Source organism: Dermacentor silvarum, chromosome 4 (genome assembly GCF_013339745.2).
Source record: "Dermacentor silvarum isolate Dsil-2018 chromosome 4, BIME_Dsil_1.4, whole genome shotgun sequence".
NCBI classification, from domain to species: Eukaryota; Metazoa; Arthropoda; class Arachnida; order Ixodida; family Ixodidae; genus Dermacentor; species Dermacentor silvarum.
In genome coordinates, this window is record NC_051157.2 from 221,009,065 (window position 1) to 221,024,267 (window position 15,203).

General features: G+C 54.9%; 1 long non-coding RNA gene and 2 other non-coding genes across 3 annotated transcripts; all 3 read left to right on the plus strand.

Moving 5' to 3' along the window:
- The first annotated feature begins 3,433 nt into the window (after positions 1–3,433).
- LOC125945161 (uncharacterized) lies at positions 3,434–8,213 on the plus strand. The gene is made up of 2 exons (XR_007466664.1): positions 3,434–3,676; positions 4,428–8,213. It is a non-coding gene; the product is annotated as an uncharacterized LOC125945161 (long non-coding RNA).
- A 2,762-nt stretch (positions 8,214–10,975) lies between these two features.
- Positions 10,976–12,709, plus strand: LOC119451242 (small subunit ribosomal RNA). The gene has a single exon (XR_005191766.1). It is a non-coding gene; the product is annotated as a small subunit ribosomal RNA (ribosomal RNA).
- A 1,647-nt stretch (positions 12,710–14,356) lies between these two features.
- On the plus strand, positions 14,357–14,506 carry LOC119451102 (5.8S ribosomal RNA). The gene has a single exon (XR_005191672.1). It is a non-coding gene; the product is annotated as a 5.8S ribosomal RNA (ribosomal RNA).
- Positions 14,507–15,203: the final 697 nt, after the last annotated feature.

Sequence of the window (15,203 nt, forward strand, 5' to 3'; positions counted from 1 at the left end):
AAGTTATTAAGTGCCTGCTTGTGACGTGGCAGAGTGCAAAATGTATAAGGTTTTTAACATGTCAAATGTTTGTTATTGTGCGTGTCCATGATCACTATATCTTGCTCTTTGTGATAGTTTAAAATCACATTTTCAGACTTGTGTATTTGACCTAGTTACAGTAGCTTTCCTAGCAATTTTATTTCAGTACTGTAAAATAAGTAATAACCTGGAGGGTGTAACTCCAGGTTATTCAGTACCTACTTGTTACATGGCAGAGTGTAAATTGTATAAAGTTTTTTTTTCACATGTCCAATGTTTGTTAGTGTGCATGATCACTGAAACATAGGTGATATTCATGGTACAAAATTTTAATGGTGTGTTCTTTATTAGTGTATAGGTGTGTAAATAGAGCTTATAGACTCCCATTGTGCCAGTGTTTCTCAAAAGCATAATTCTGTAGTTCAGGCAAGATGAAAAGGGTAACAAAAGATGGAGACTTGCATAACAATGGATGAATAATGGAAGCCTCAACCCAGAGCAAATATTTCGACAAGAGCACGTGTCTTTGTCGGGACCCTGACGAAGGCGAAGTCCCCTTGTAGAAACATTGACTCTAGGATGAGGCTTCCTTTGTTTGTCCACAATTAACTCTGCAGTTGTAATGTTAAACACAGCCGTCGGGCTAGGTGTTTCACTGTCGAATGCTTGCTATTGATGTGAAATCTTGGTGTTGCAATAAAGACTGTTTCTTCAGTGGCGTATATTATTGTTGTGAAATAAATATGTTGCTTGCCTCCACATCTTACTTTGTGACTGCATGCTGTTCTGAAAATGCGAAGTTTGCTGACAGCATGAAGCAATTCGGGGACAAATGGTATGGTGTGCCTTATACAGGGAGGCTGTAAAATAGTAATTTTTATTGCAAACCTGCTACAGCATGATTATGAAGGCTTGTCAACAGGCACAGCACCTCTATAAACAGCCTCATACATCTTTTTGTGCCGTGAGTGCAGTGACAAGAGCATCATTTAAAAATAGAAGTGCTCAATGTTACAATTCCGTTTCAGAAACCTAGTTTTTACCGTGTCTTCGCAACTTTTTTTCCGAAAACGTCTTTTTGTGTTAATAATCCGATTCAGAAAAAGGGTATACAATAAAGGGGGCATGATCGAAAATAAATATAGGAAAACCGCACCACTGTTTAGTACTGGCAATGTCAACACAATACTCCAGAACACAGTAACAGATTGGAAATAAGTGCACTAAAAGCTTCACATTATCAAAGGTACAAAAAAACATTTGTACACATTCTTTATAGCCGTATGCGGATACCTGCTTGAGTTTCGCGTGAATTAAAAGCTGTTAACCAATCGTTTACAACGTTACCTTCAGAGAGCTTATTTCACAAATCGGCGAGAACATTACAAGCACGCATTCGCAAACACGCCAGTAGCCGCAAGACGCGAAGTTTACTTGCAGAGGCTGCTGGCGTTTTATCACTGATACGTGACAGGCAACTTTATAAATATACATAAAAATTACTGCTTACGCTTCGCTCCGATTATACAGACAAACAAGCGCAGCAGTAAGCTGTTTACATTTGCTTACTTTTGTACTTCGAAAGGACGCGAACGAGCACTATGAAGGCAACCTGAACACCCACTGCACATTCCATCGGCTGTCAAGCTGCGCTTTTAGAGCGAACACAACCTCAAGGCCCAGTTTTCATGTAAAAGACGTTTCAAGCGAATTCACTGGGCGCATACAAGTATGTTTGCAGCAGCTCTGCACATACACTTGACACAAGACGAAGTCCAAAAGCGACACGTAGAGCATCGGTTCGCGAGCATCGGAACCATCGCCGCACATTTATATGTTCCGTCGCTTACCGCGCAGTACGTTCATTTCCGTCGATATCTTGATGTCACTTGTGGCATCCACTTGAATAAACACAAAAAAATAATCCAGTTTCGCGAAACGGAACTCGAAATCTAGGGGGAAAATCCGTCAGTTAAGTCAACGCTACTCAATGCTCGCTGGCACCGCTACAGCGCGTCGGCGGCCTGGAAGGAATATGGCCGCCGCCACCCAATGTTGCCGGCATGCCGCGTACCTTTGCGGTACTCTGAAATTTTTTCCAGTGACTCTAGATGCGAAAACACGTTACCGCCATCTATCTACGGAAATAGCAAGCGCGAAGTCCGTCGCCATTGCGTAAAAAACCTAGACGGCGCAAGGTAACACTCGATTTCATGATGACAGTGGCGGCTGGGGAATAAAAACAGCTCGAACCTCTTGGCAAGAAATACAAAAAAAGATGAAAAAAAGTGGCTTGCTTTATTAAACCTTGTATCTGACAGTGAATAAACAGCAAAGCAGTTACAACGAAACTGAAAAAAAAAACAGCTAACAAAAGCAAGTACACAAAGAAACAAACCAGCCGTGTTTGCTCAGTGGGCATGGCGTTTGGCAGCTGAGCGAGAGGTCATGGGATCGAATCCCAGCCACGGCAGCCGCTTTTCGATGGGGCCGAAAAAAAATAAATAAACCGTGCACTAAGGTTTAGGAGCATGTTAAAGAACCCCAGGTAGTCTAATTGATTTCGGAGTTGTCCACTACGGCGTGCCTCATAATCAGACCGCGGTTTTGGCACGCAAAACCCCAGTATTATCTGTTTTTTTACGCAACGAAACAGGTGTGTTTGCATTGAAGGGCGCCCGAAAAAGCGTTTGTTCCAATTACGCGCAGCAAGGACGCTTTTTGATGGGGAAGGCAGATGGCTGGAAGGTGCACGTCCTCATCGTTTTTAAACAATTTGTAAACAAAATTGGTCTCACTGTCCCTCCAATAATACCAAGTGGCTCGAGGCTTCGTACTGCATATTAACTGAAAGAATTACACTCACATTAAATGCCGCAAGAGGACCAAGCGGGGCACTTGCTTCGCGCAGATGCATTCGCCCAAATTTTATAGCTATAGCCCGCCTGCAGCTACAAAATCGGCAATCGCATCAGCAGGGGCGGGACGCGCAAGCAGCGTTGCACGCAAATTTGGAGCATAAATCGCAGCGCTACCGAGGCCAAAGTGGTGTATCAATTCGGACGGACGCTTTCCAGAACGCTAGTAGCCGTTCAAACAGGGCGCAGAGTTCAGAGATCGCGCTGACAAAGCGGCGAGCGCCCGTGTTGACAAAGTCCGAAACCGCGTCAGCTGGGGCGGCGCGCGAGCCACGTTCAGCGCAACTTTTCCGTGGAAATACCGAAAGCGGCTCGCACGTTTACCTTGAATCGGTGAGCTGGGGCACCGTGGTGCACGCGAGAGGTGGAAACACGGCTTGAAAAGCAAAAATGAGGAACTTCTTTCGGCGCTAACTGCCGCCGGCGGCCACGAGTACGGCCCCATGGAGGTCTGGGTACTTATCGCTGCTATTATATAGAGTATGCGGCCCCACCGACATCGTACCACTTTTCAATTTGCGGTGTCAGGGTGCGTTTTGTACGGTTCACGCACTGCGGCGACGTCGGCAATTGCGCCGACGAGTACGCGACCGCTCGCAGAGACAAAGTCCGAAACCGCGTCAGCCGGGGCGGCGCGCGCAAGCCACGTTCAGCGCAACTTTTCCGTGGAAATACCGAAAGCGGCTCGCACGTTTGCCTTGAATCGGTGAGCTGGGGCACCGTGGTGCACGCGAGAGGTGGAAAGACGGCTTGAAAAGCAAAAATGAGGAATTTCTTTCGGCGCTAACTGCCGCCGGCGGCCACGAGTACGGCCCCATGGAGGTCTGGGTACTTATCGCTGCTATTATATAGAGCTATGCGGCCCCGGCCGACATCGTACCACTTTTCAATTTGCGGTGTCCGGGTGCGTTTTGTGCGATTCACGCACTGCGGCGACGTCGGCAATTGCGCCGACGAGTACGCGACCGCTCGCAGAGACAAAGTCCGAAACCGCGTCAGCCGGGGCGGCGCGCGCAAGCCACGTTCAGCGCAACTTTTCCGTGGAAATACCGAAAGCGGCTCGCACGTTTGCCTTGAATCGGTGAGCTGGGGCACCGTGGTGCACGCGAGAGGTGGAAACACGGCTTGAAAAGCAAAAATGAGGAATTTCTTTCGGCGCTAACTGCCGCCGGCGGCCACGAGTACGGCCCCATGGAGGTCTGGGTACTTATCGCTGCTATTATATAGAGCTATGCGGCCCCGGCCGACATCGTACCACTTTTCAATTTGCGGTGTCCGGGTGCGTTTTGTGCGATTCACGCACTGCGGCGACGTCAGGAATTGTGCCGACGAGTAGGCGACCGCTTGCAGAGGCAAAGTCCAAAACCACGTCAGTCGGGGCGGCGCGCGCAAGCCACGTTCAGCGCAACTTTTTCCGTGGAAATACCGAAAGCGGCTCGCACGTTTGCCTTGAATCGGTGAGCTGGGGCACCGTGGTGCACGCGAGAGGTGGAAACACGGCTTGAAAAGCAAAAATGAGGAATTTCTTTCGGCGCTAACTGCCGCCGGCGGCCACGAGTACGGCCCCATGGAGGTCTGGGTACTTATCGCTGCTATTATATAGAGCTATGCGGCCCCGGCCGACATCGTACCACTTTTCAATTTGCGGTGTCCGGGTGCGTTTTGTGCGATTCACGCACTGCGGCGACGTCGGCAATTGCGCCGACGAGTACGCGACCGCTCGCAGAGGACAAAGTCCGAAACCGCGTCAGCCGGGGCGGCGCGCGCAAGCCACGTTCAGCGCAACTTTTCCGTGGAAATACCGAAAGCGGCTCGCACGTTTGCCTTGAATCGGTGAGCTGGGGCACCGTGGTGCACGCGAGAGGTGGAAAGACGGCTTGAAAAGCAAAAATGAGGAATTTCTTTCGGCGCTAACTGCCGCCGGCGGCCACGAGTACGGCCCCATGGAGGTCTGGGTACTTATCGCTGCTATTATATAGAGCTATGCGGCCCCGGCCGACATCGTACCACTTTTCAATTTGCGGTGTCCGGGTGCGTTTTGTGCGATTCACGCACTGCGGCGACGTCGGCAATTGCGCCGACGAGTACGCGACCGCTCGCAGAGACAAAGTCCGAAACCGCGTCAGCCGGGGCGGCGCGCGCAAGCCACGTTCAGCGCAACTTTTCCGTGGAAATACCGAAAGCGGCTCGCACGTTTGCCTTGAATCGGTGAGCTGGGGCACCGTGGTGCACGCGAGAGGTGGAAACACGGCTTGAAAAGCAAAAATGAGGAATTTCTTTCGGCGCTAACTGCCGCCGGCGGCCACGAGTACGGCCCCATGGAGGTCTGGGTACTTATCGCTGCTATTATATAGAGCTATGCGGCCCCGGCCGACATCGTACCACTTTTCAATTTGCGGTGTCCGGGTGCGTTTTGTGCGATTCACGCACTGCGGCGACGTCGGCAATTGCGCCGACGAGTACGCGACCGCTCGCAGAGACAAAGTCCGAAACCGCGTCAGCCGGGGCGGCGCGCGCAAGCCACGTTCAGCGCAACTTTTCCGTGGAAATACCGAAAGCGGCTCGCACGTTTGCCTTGAATCGGTGAGCTGGGGCACCGTGGTGCACGCGAGAGGTGGAAACACGGCTTGAAAAGCAAAAATGAGGAATTTCTTTCGGCGCTAACTGCCGCCGGCGGCCACGAGTACGGCCCCATGGAGGTCTGGGTACTTATCGCTGCTATTATATAGAGCTATGCGGCCCCGGCCGACATCGTACCACTTTTCAATTTGCGGTGTCCGGGTGCGTTTTGTGCGATTCACGCACTGCGGCGACGTCGGCAATTGCGCCGACGAGTACGCGACCGCTCGCAGAGGCAAAGTCCGAAACCGCGTCAGCCGGGGCGGCGCGCGCAAGCCACGTTCAGCGCAACTTTTCCGTGGAAATACCGAAAGCGGCTCGCACGTTTGCCTTGAATCGGTGAGCTGGGGCACCGTGGTGCACGCGAGAGGTGGAAACACGGCTTGAAAAGCAAAAATGAGGAATTTCTTTCGGCGCTAACTGCCGCCGGCGGCCACGAGTACGGCCCCATGGAGGTCTGGGTACTTATCGCTGCTATTATATAGAGCTATGCGGCCCCGGCCGACATCGTACCACTTTTCAATTTGCGGTGTCCGGGTGCGTTTTGTGCGATTCACGCACTGCGGCGACGTCGGCAATTGCGCCGACGAGTACGCGACCGCTCGCAGAGACAAAGTCCGAAACCGCGTCAGCCGGGGCGGCGCGCGCAAGCCACGTTCAGCGCAACTTTTCCGTGGAAATACCGAAAGCGGCTCGCACGTTTGCCTTGAATCGGTGAGCTGGGGCACCGTGGTGCACGCGAGAGGTGGAAACACGGCTTGAAAAGCAAAAATGAGGAATTTCTTTCGGCGCTAACTGCCGCCGGCGGCCACGAGTACGGCCCCATGGAGGTCTGGGTACTTATCGCTGCTATTATATAGAGCTATGCGGCCCCGGCCGACATCGTACCACTTTTCAATTTGCGGTGTCCGGGTGCGTTTTGTGCGATTCACGCACTGCGGCGACGTCGGCAATTGCGCCGACGAGTACGCGACCGCTCGCAGAGACAAAGTCCGAAACCGCGTCAGCCGGGGCGGCGCGCGCAAGCCACGTTCAGCGCAACTTTTCCGTGGAAATACCGAAAGCGGCTCGCACGTTTGCCTTGAATCGGTGAGCTGGGGCACCGTGGTGCACGCGAGAGGTGGAAACACGGCTTGAAAAGCAAAAATGAGGAATTTCTTTCGGCGCTAACTGCCGCCGGCGGCCACGAGTACGGCCCCATGGAGGTCTGGGTACTTATCGCTGCTATTATATAGAGCTATGCGGCCCCGGCCGACATCGTACCACTTTTCAATTTGCGGTGTCCGGGTGCGTTTTGTGCGATTCACGCACTGCGGCGACGTCGGCAATTGCGCCGACGAGTACGCGACCGCTCGCAGAGGCAAAGTCCGAAACCGCGTCAGCCGGGGCGGCGCGCGCAAGCCACGTTCAGCGCAACTTTTCCGTGGAAATACCGAAAGCGGCTCGCACGTTTGCCTTGAATCGGTGAGCTGGGGCACCGTGGTGCACGCGAGAGGTGGAAACACGGCTTGAAAAGCAAAAATGAGGAATTTCTTTCGGCGCTAACTGCCGCCGGCGGCCACGAGTACGGCCCCATGGAGGTCTGGGTACTTATCGCTGCTATTATATAGAGCTATGCGGCCCCGGCCGACATCGTACCACTTTTCAATTTGCGGTGTCCGGGTGCGTTTTGTGCGATTCACGCACTGCGGCGACGTCGGCAATTGCGCCGACGAGTACGCGACCGCTCGCAGAGACAAAGTCCGAAACCGCGTCAGCCGGGGCGGCGCGCGCAAGCCACGTTCAGCGCAACTTTTCCGTGGAAATACCGAAAGCGGCTCGCACGTTTGCCTTGAATCGGTGAGCTGGGGCACCGTGGTGCACGCGAGAGGTGGAAACACGGCTTGAAAAGCAAAAATGAGGAATTTCTTTCGGCGCTAACTGCCGCCGGCGGCCACGAGTACGGCCCCATGGAGGTCTGGGTACTTATCGCTGCTATTATATAGAGCTATGCGGCCCCGGCCGACATCGTACCACTTTTCAATTTGCGGTGTCCGGGTGCGTTTTGTGCGATTCACGCACTGCGGCGACGTCGGCAATTGCGCCGACGAGTACGCGACCGCTCGCAGAGGACAAAGTCCGAAACCGCGTCAGCCGGGGCGGCGCGCGCAAGCCACGTTCAGCGCAACTTTTCCGTGGAAATACCGAAAGCGGCTCGCACGTTTGCCTTGAATCGGTGAGCTGGGGCACCGTGGTGCACGCGAGAGGTGGAAACACGGCTTGAAAAGCAAAAATGAGGAATTTCTTTCGGCGCTAACTGCCGCCGGCGGCCACGAGTACGGCCCCATGGAGGTCTGGGTACTTATCGCTGCTATTATATAGAGCTATGCGGCCCCGGCCGACATCGTACCACTTTTCAATTTGCGGTGTCCGGGTGCGTTTTGTGCGATTCACGCACTGCGGCGACGTCGGCAATTGCGCCGACGAGTACGCGACCGCTCGCAGAGACAAAGTCCGAAACCGCGTCAGCCGGGGCGGCGCGCGCAAGCCACGTTCAGCGCAACTTTTCCGTGGAAATACCGAAAGCGGCTCGCACGTTTGCCTTGAATCGGTGAGCTGGGGCACCGTGGTGCACGCGAGAGGTGGAAACACGGCTTGAAAAGCAAAAATGAGGAATTTCTTTCGGCGCTAACTTCCGCCGGCGGCCACGAGTACGGCCCCATGGAGGTCTGGGTACTTATCGCTGCTATTATATAGAGCTATGCAGCCCCGGCCGACATCGTACCACTTTTCAATTTGTGGTGTCCGGGTGCGTTTTGTGCGATTCACGCACTGCGGCGACGTCGGCAATTGCGCCGACGAGTACGCGACCGCTCGCAGAGACAAAGTCCGAAACCGCGTCAGCCGGGGCGGCGCGCGCTAGCCACGTTCAGCGCATTTTTTCTGTGGAAATACCGAAAGCGGCTCGCACGTTTGCCTTGAATCGGTGAGCTGGGGCACCGTGGTGCACGCGAGAGGTGGAAAGACGGCTTGAAAAGCAAAAATGAGGAATTTCTTTCGGCGCTAACTGCCGCCGGCGGCCACGAGTACGGCCCCATGGAGGTCTGGGTACTTATCGCTGCTATTATATAGAGCTATGCGGCCCCGGCCGACATCGTACCACTTTTCAATTTGCGGTGTCCGGGTGCGTTTTGTGCGATTCACGCACTGCGGCGACGTCGGCAATTGCGCCGACGAGTACGCGACCGCTCGCAGAGACAAAGTCCGAAACCGCGTCAGCCGGGGCGGCGCGCGCAAGCCACGTTCAGCGCAACTTTTCCGTGGAAATACCGAAAGCGGCTCGCACGTTTGCCTTGAATCGGTGAGCTGGGTCTCGTGGTGCACGCGAGAGGTGGAAACACGGCTTGAAAAGCAAAAATGAGGAATTTCTTTTGGCGCTAACTGCCGCCGGCGGCCACGAGTACGGCCCCATGGAGGTCTGGGTACTTATCGCTGCTATTATATAGAGCTATGCGGCCCCGGCCGACATCGTACCACTTTTCAATTTGCGGTGTCCGGGTGCGTTTTGTGCGATTCACGCACTGCGGCGACGTCGGCAATTGCGCCGACGAGTACGCGACCGCTCGCAGAGGCAAAGTCCGAAACCGCGTCAGCCGGGGCGGCGCGCGCAAGCCACGTTCAGCGCAACTTTTCCGTGGAAATACCAAAAGCGGCTCGCACGTTTGCCTTGAATGGGTGAGCTGGGGCACCGTGGTGCACGCGAGAGGTGGAAACACGGCTTGAAAAGCAAAAATGAGGAATTTCTTTCGGCACTAAATGCCGCCGGCGGCCACGAATACGGCCCCATGGAGGTCTGGGTACTTATCGCTGCTATTATATAGAGCTATGCGGCCCCGGCCGACATCGTACCACTTTTCAAGTTGCGGTGTCAGGGTGCGTTTTGTGCGATTCACGCACTGCGGCGACGTCGGCAATTGCGCCGACGAGTACGCGACCGCTCGCATAGACAAAGTCCGAAACCGCGTCAGCCAGGGCGGCGCGCGCAAGCCACGTTCAGCGCAACTTTTCCGTGGAAATACCGAAAGCGGCTCGCACGTTTGCCTTGAATCGGTGAGCTGGGGCACCGTGGTGCATGCGAGAGGTGGAAACACGGCTTTAAAAGCAAAAATGAGGAATTTCTTTCGGTGCTAACTGCCGCCGGCGGCCACGAGTACGGCCCCATGGAGGTCTGGGTACTTATCGCTGCTATTATATAGAGCTATGCAGCCCCGGCCGACATCGTACCACTTTTCAATTTGCGGTGTCCGGGTGCGTTTTGTGCGATTCACGCACTGCGGCGACTTCGGCAATTGCGCCGACGAGTACGCGACCGCTCGCAGAGACAAAGTCCGAAACCGCGTCAGCCGGGGCGGCGCGCGCAAGCCACGTTCAGCGCAACTTTTCCGTGGAAATACCGAAAGCGGCTCGCACGTTTGCCTTGAATCGGTGAGCTGGGGCACCGTGGTGCACGCGAAAGGTGGAAATACGCCGACGAGTACGCGAGCCACCGTCCAAAACAACGGTCATGGAGCACAGCACCGTGCGTGGCACAACGTTTTCAGAGAAAATGCAGCAGCGGAAAGCTCGTTCGCCGTGAACGTCAGCACAGGATGCGCGGTGGTTGAGGCACTGTGAATATTCGCGAAGCCGTACTCGCCGCTGGCGAAACATTGACGATCACGACCCTCTTGCGCGGTGTTGGTTTTCACGACTTCGGCCCTGTGCAGCCGACGTAAACTTTCAAAGTTCGTCAAGGTGCGGCACGATTTCCGCCAAATCTCCGTCGAAAATGCCACGAGTACGGCCCTATGAAGGTCTGGGTACTTATGGCTGCTATTATATGGGGGTTGGAGTGCAGTCGCCCTCCGAGTGCGTGAGACCTGGGTGTCTGATATGCGGCGGGCTCCGTGCCCGTCAAGCGAGTCCCCGGAGCCTCTCCCGTGGATCCCTCGGCAATCGTCTGCAGCCTCATCCGCTTGATGCGTTAGGGGCTGGTTGTCGGACGACGCCATATCCACGATATCGAGGTGTGTTCCGCATCGTCCTCGGACGAGTCAAATACGAAAGCGCCGAAGGCGCGGGCGTGACCCGTCGCTTGGCGGCTTTGCCGTCTCGGCTACGTTGCGAGCGCCGATCGGTCCACCAGTGCTGCGGGCTGATGGCAAATCCAGCAAGCCGTGACCGAGTCGACGCAACGAATCTATCGAGAGTGTGCGTGCTTCTTGCCGCGTGGCGATACCCGGCCCTGCGGGGAGGGCGCCGTAGCGAGCTCGAACGCCGTCATCTCGGACTGTGCAAACAGGTCGGCTTTGCAAAAATGAAGCGTGCTGAGGCGCCTGAAGGTGGCCTCGGCGTCGCAACAACGGCGTCCGGCATGGCTGGACGCGCAGTTGAACGATTACCTGGTTGATCCTGCCAGTAATCATATGCTTGTCTCAAAGATTAAGCCATGGATGTCTAAGTACATGCCGAAATAAGGCGAAACCGCGAATGGCTCATTAAATCAGTTATGGTTCCTTAGATCGTTTCTTCCTACTTCGATAACTGTGGCAATTCTAGAGCTAATACATGCAGTGAGCCTGAAGCCCTTTGGGCGACGGGTGCTTTTATTAGACCAAGATCGATCGGGTTTCGGCCCGTATTGTGTGGTGACTCTGGATAACTTTGTGCTGATCGCATGGCCACGAGCCGGCGACGTTTCTTTCAAGTGTCTGCCTTATCAACTTTCGATGATAGGTTACTTGCTTACCATGGTTGTTACAGGTAACGGAGAATCAGGGTTCGATTCCGGAGAGGGAGCCTGAGAAACGGCTACCACATCCAAGGAAGGCAGCAGGCGCGCAAATTACCCATTCCCGGCACGGGGAGGTAGTGACGAAAAATAACAATACGGGACTCTTTTGAGGCTCCGTAAATGAAATGAGTACACTCTAAATCCTTTAACGAGGATCAATTGGAGGGCAAGTCTGGTGCCAGCAGCCGCGGTAATTCCAGCTCCAATAGTGTATACTAAAGCTGCTGCGGTTAAAAAGCTTGTAGTTGGATCTCAGTTCCAGACGAGTAGTGGATCTACCCGATGCGACGGCTCGGACTGAACATCATGCCGGTCCTTTCTTGGTGCACTTCATTGTGTGCCTCGAGAAGGCCGGTGCTTTTACTTTGAAAAAATTAGAGTGCTCAACGCAGGCGAGTCGCCTGAATAAACTTGCATGGAATAATAGAACAAGACCTCGTTTCTGTTCTGTTGGTTTTTGGAATACGAGGTAATGATTAAGAGGGACAGACGGGGGCATTCGTATTGCGGCGCTAGATGTGAAATTCTTGGACCGTCGCAAGACGAACTACTGCGAAAGCATTTGCCAAGAATGTTTTTTTTGATCAAGAACGAAAGTCAGAGGTTCGAAGGCGATCAGATACCGCCCTAGTTCTGACCATAAATGATGCCAACCAGCGATCCGCCTGAGTTACTCAAATGACTCGGCGGGCAGCTTCCGGGAAACCAAAGTATTTGGGTTCCGGGGGAAGTATGGTTGCAAAGCTGAAACTTAAAGGAATTGACGGAAGGGCACCACCAGGAGTGGAGCCTGCGGCTTAATTTGACTCAACACGGGAAAACTTACCCGGCCCGGACACTGGGAGGATTGACAGATTGAGAGCCCTTTCTTGATTCGGTGCATGGTGGTACATGGCCGTTCTTAGTTGGTGGAGCGATTTGTCTGGTTAATTCCGATAACGAACGAAACTCTAGCCTATTAAATAGGTGCGGGGTTCCCAGCACCTTACAACCTTCTTAGAGGGACAAGCGGCTCCTAGCCGCACGAAACAGAGCAATAACAGGTCTGTGATGCCCTTAGATGTCCGGGGCCGCACGCGCGCTACACTGAAGGAAGCAGCGTGTCTTTATCCCTGTCTGAAAAGACTGGGTAACCCGTAGAACTTCTTTCGTGATTGGGATAGGGGCTTGCAATTGTTCCCCTTGAACGAGAAATTCCCAGTAAGCGCGAGTCATAAGCTCGCGTTGATTACGTCCCTGCCCTTTGTACACACCGCCCGTCACTACTACCGATTGAATGATTAGAGGAAGTAAAAGTCGTAACAAGGTTTCCGTAGGTGAACCTGCGGAAGGATCAATACCGGACTGTGAAGGGTGACGATCGTTTCTGCCCCGTGTGGGTGGAGCGGCTCGCTGCGCCCGACGCTTTCCGCCGCTGTCCCCGCTTGGACGCGGGGACGGCTATACCCGAACATGCGCGGGGACTGCCTGAATTCTGAGGCTGCAACCTTGGACGGTTGGCTTGGCCGCGCCCGTCAGTACAAACGGCGTAACGCACTTTCATGGGTAGGCTTTCAGTCCGCCTCGACGCTCATGCGCGGAATGGGAGTAAGACGACCCGACAAAGCTTTGCCCAGTACGAGAGGAACGGTAGAGGTCGGTCAAGGAACTGGCGGTCGAGAGCTAAAGCTGCCTGCCATCCATCATTCATAGTTGGAATTGCGGTGCAAGCGCTCTCCCGTCCTCCGCGGCAAACGCCGCCGAGTCTGAAAAGGCTGGCGGCTGCCGGTCGCTTCCTGCGGCGAGTATGGAGTAACGACCCGACTATGTTGCTGCCCAAGTACTAAAGGAACGGCGCGGCATTCGGTCGGTCATGGAACTGGCGGTACGAGGGTGTGGCTGCCAAGTACAATAGGAACCGTGGCCCATAACGCCCTCCCGTCCTCTGCGGCAAGTTCCACCGTGCCCGACAGGGCCGGAGGCTGCCGGTCGGCTCCTGCTCGTGACGCGCGAGATGTCGAGATCGCGGTTGAATGCGACGACGTTGGCAGGCTATTCGCCCGCCGCCGAGGGAAAGGCGGCGCTGCTGCGAAGTACGAGAGGAAACGCGGCTTTGCTACGTCGGACGCGTTCCGCGGTTAACGGACTTGTGCGCTTTGGGAAGGCGCCGCACGTTGAAAGAGGATTTACGGACAGACGAGGGACTGAAGTCTCGAAACTTGAAAGCACTTGCGGCCAGGCTCTTGCTGGCTTCGTCTTCCACCTCGAGTAGAATTGTTGCGGCTCCGGCGCCGAAAGCTGTCCCTGGCACTGGCCGAGTGGTTTTGGAGAGCCGCGCGAGTACGCGCGCCGGGCTCTTGTCCGTCGTCTCAAGTAGGCTGTCGGATCAGCAGCGGGTGTGCTGCGGCAATCCGCCGATGCGAAAGCGTGTTTGTGTGTGAGGGACATTGTGGTCAATTTGAGTACCCTTCTGATGACTAAAAGCGAGACACGTCGATGGGGGCGAGACCCCACCCGTGGCCGTGTCGCCGTGAAAGACTCCACAGCTGCTCGTGCCCCCTCATGGCCTTGCGGCTTTTTTACAATTTTCGTGGAGCAATGTGAACGTGCACACGTAGCACACGGGTCCGGTGGATGGTTGGCAGGGAAAACCGGCTTCGAGTGCTCGCAAAAAAAGAAAAAGACGTGGTAAGGGGAGCCACGCCCCCGCGGGTGTGTAGCCGTGAGCGGCTCCACTGCATCTTGGTCCTACAACTGATCCTGGTGCATACAGAGTGGAGGTTTACGTGCACACAAAGGCTCGCGGGGTTTAGCTGCAAACGCAACATGCAAGTAGCAGGGTGTGGTGCGCCTATATGCTACCAGCTGTCTGAGACGCGGCTGTCGAAAGAGCGCGCAGACTCGAGGAGCGCGCGCAGAAAGGTGCCCTTCGAAACCACACACAGGGAGACGCCACGTGCCTAAAACCCTGGTTGTACTGTACGGAATTGAACAAACTACTTTTCACGACTCTAAGCGGTGCATCACTCGGTTCTCGGGTCGATAAAGAACGCAGCCAGCTGCGAGACTTGGTGTGAATTGCAGGACACACTGAGCACTGATTCTTTGAACGCACATTGCGGCCTTGGGTCTTCCGGCTTCGTCTGTCTGAGGGTCGGATCACATATCAAGAGAGCCTTCGGCGCACAAGGGAACGTGCGTCCGTCGACTCGTTTTGACCGCGTCGGCATCACGGACAGTACGTTGAGTGCTGAAGCCACGCGCCAGCGGCCTCACGTGAGGGAGACGGTGGCGAACCGAACTGTTGTGCCAAAACTTCGCAGAGACGGAAACGAGGCATTGTACTACTGCAGCGCGACTAGTGCGCGCCTCCGAAGAGACCGCCGCAGGATGGAGTCGGACACCTGCAGGGAAAGTGCGGTCTGAATCGCGAGGCGCAAACGTCTGTTGCGACAGCAGTGGCGCGCACGTTTGCGAGAGAGTCGGAAGCTTGCGCGCACGGACAAATGCGGGAAGCAAATGCCGGCCGATTCTCGCGCCGTGCGCTAAGCGAGCGTGATCGGACGTTGCGTTGTTTTCCTTCGGAGTACGTCGAGCTCTTGCAAAAAGGCCGCTCGTCCGCGTCACCGCACGGGTGCAGGCGCCCTAGTCTTGGTTTCGTCGCAGGAATAGGAATCGGAAAAAATTCTTGCGCGGAACGGGGAGGACAAGGGTGCGCCCCGAAGCGGTAGTGATGCGGTTACGCGAGTGCGCCGTCTGCGAGCACGAAGAAAACTGCACGACGGAATAGTCGCCGCGAAGCGGAAAATGTCTCCTTCGAAAGCGTGGGTTTGCCCGTTGGCGGGGCTGAAGCA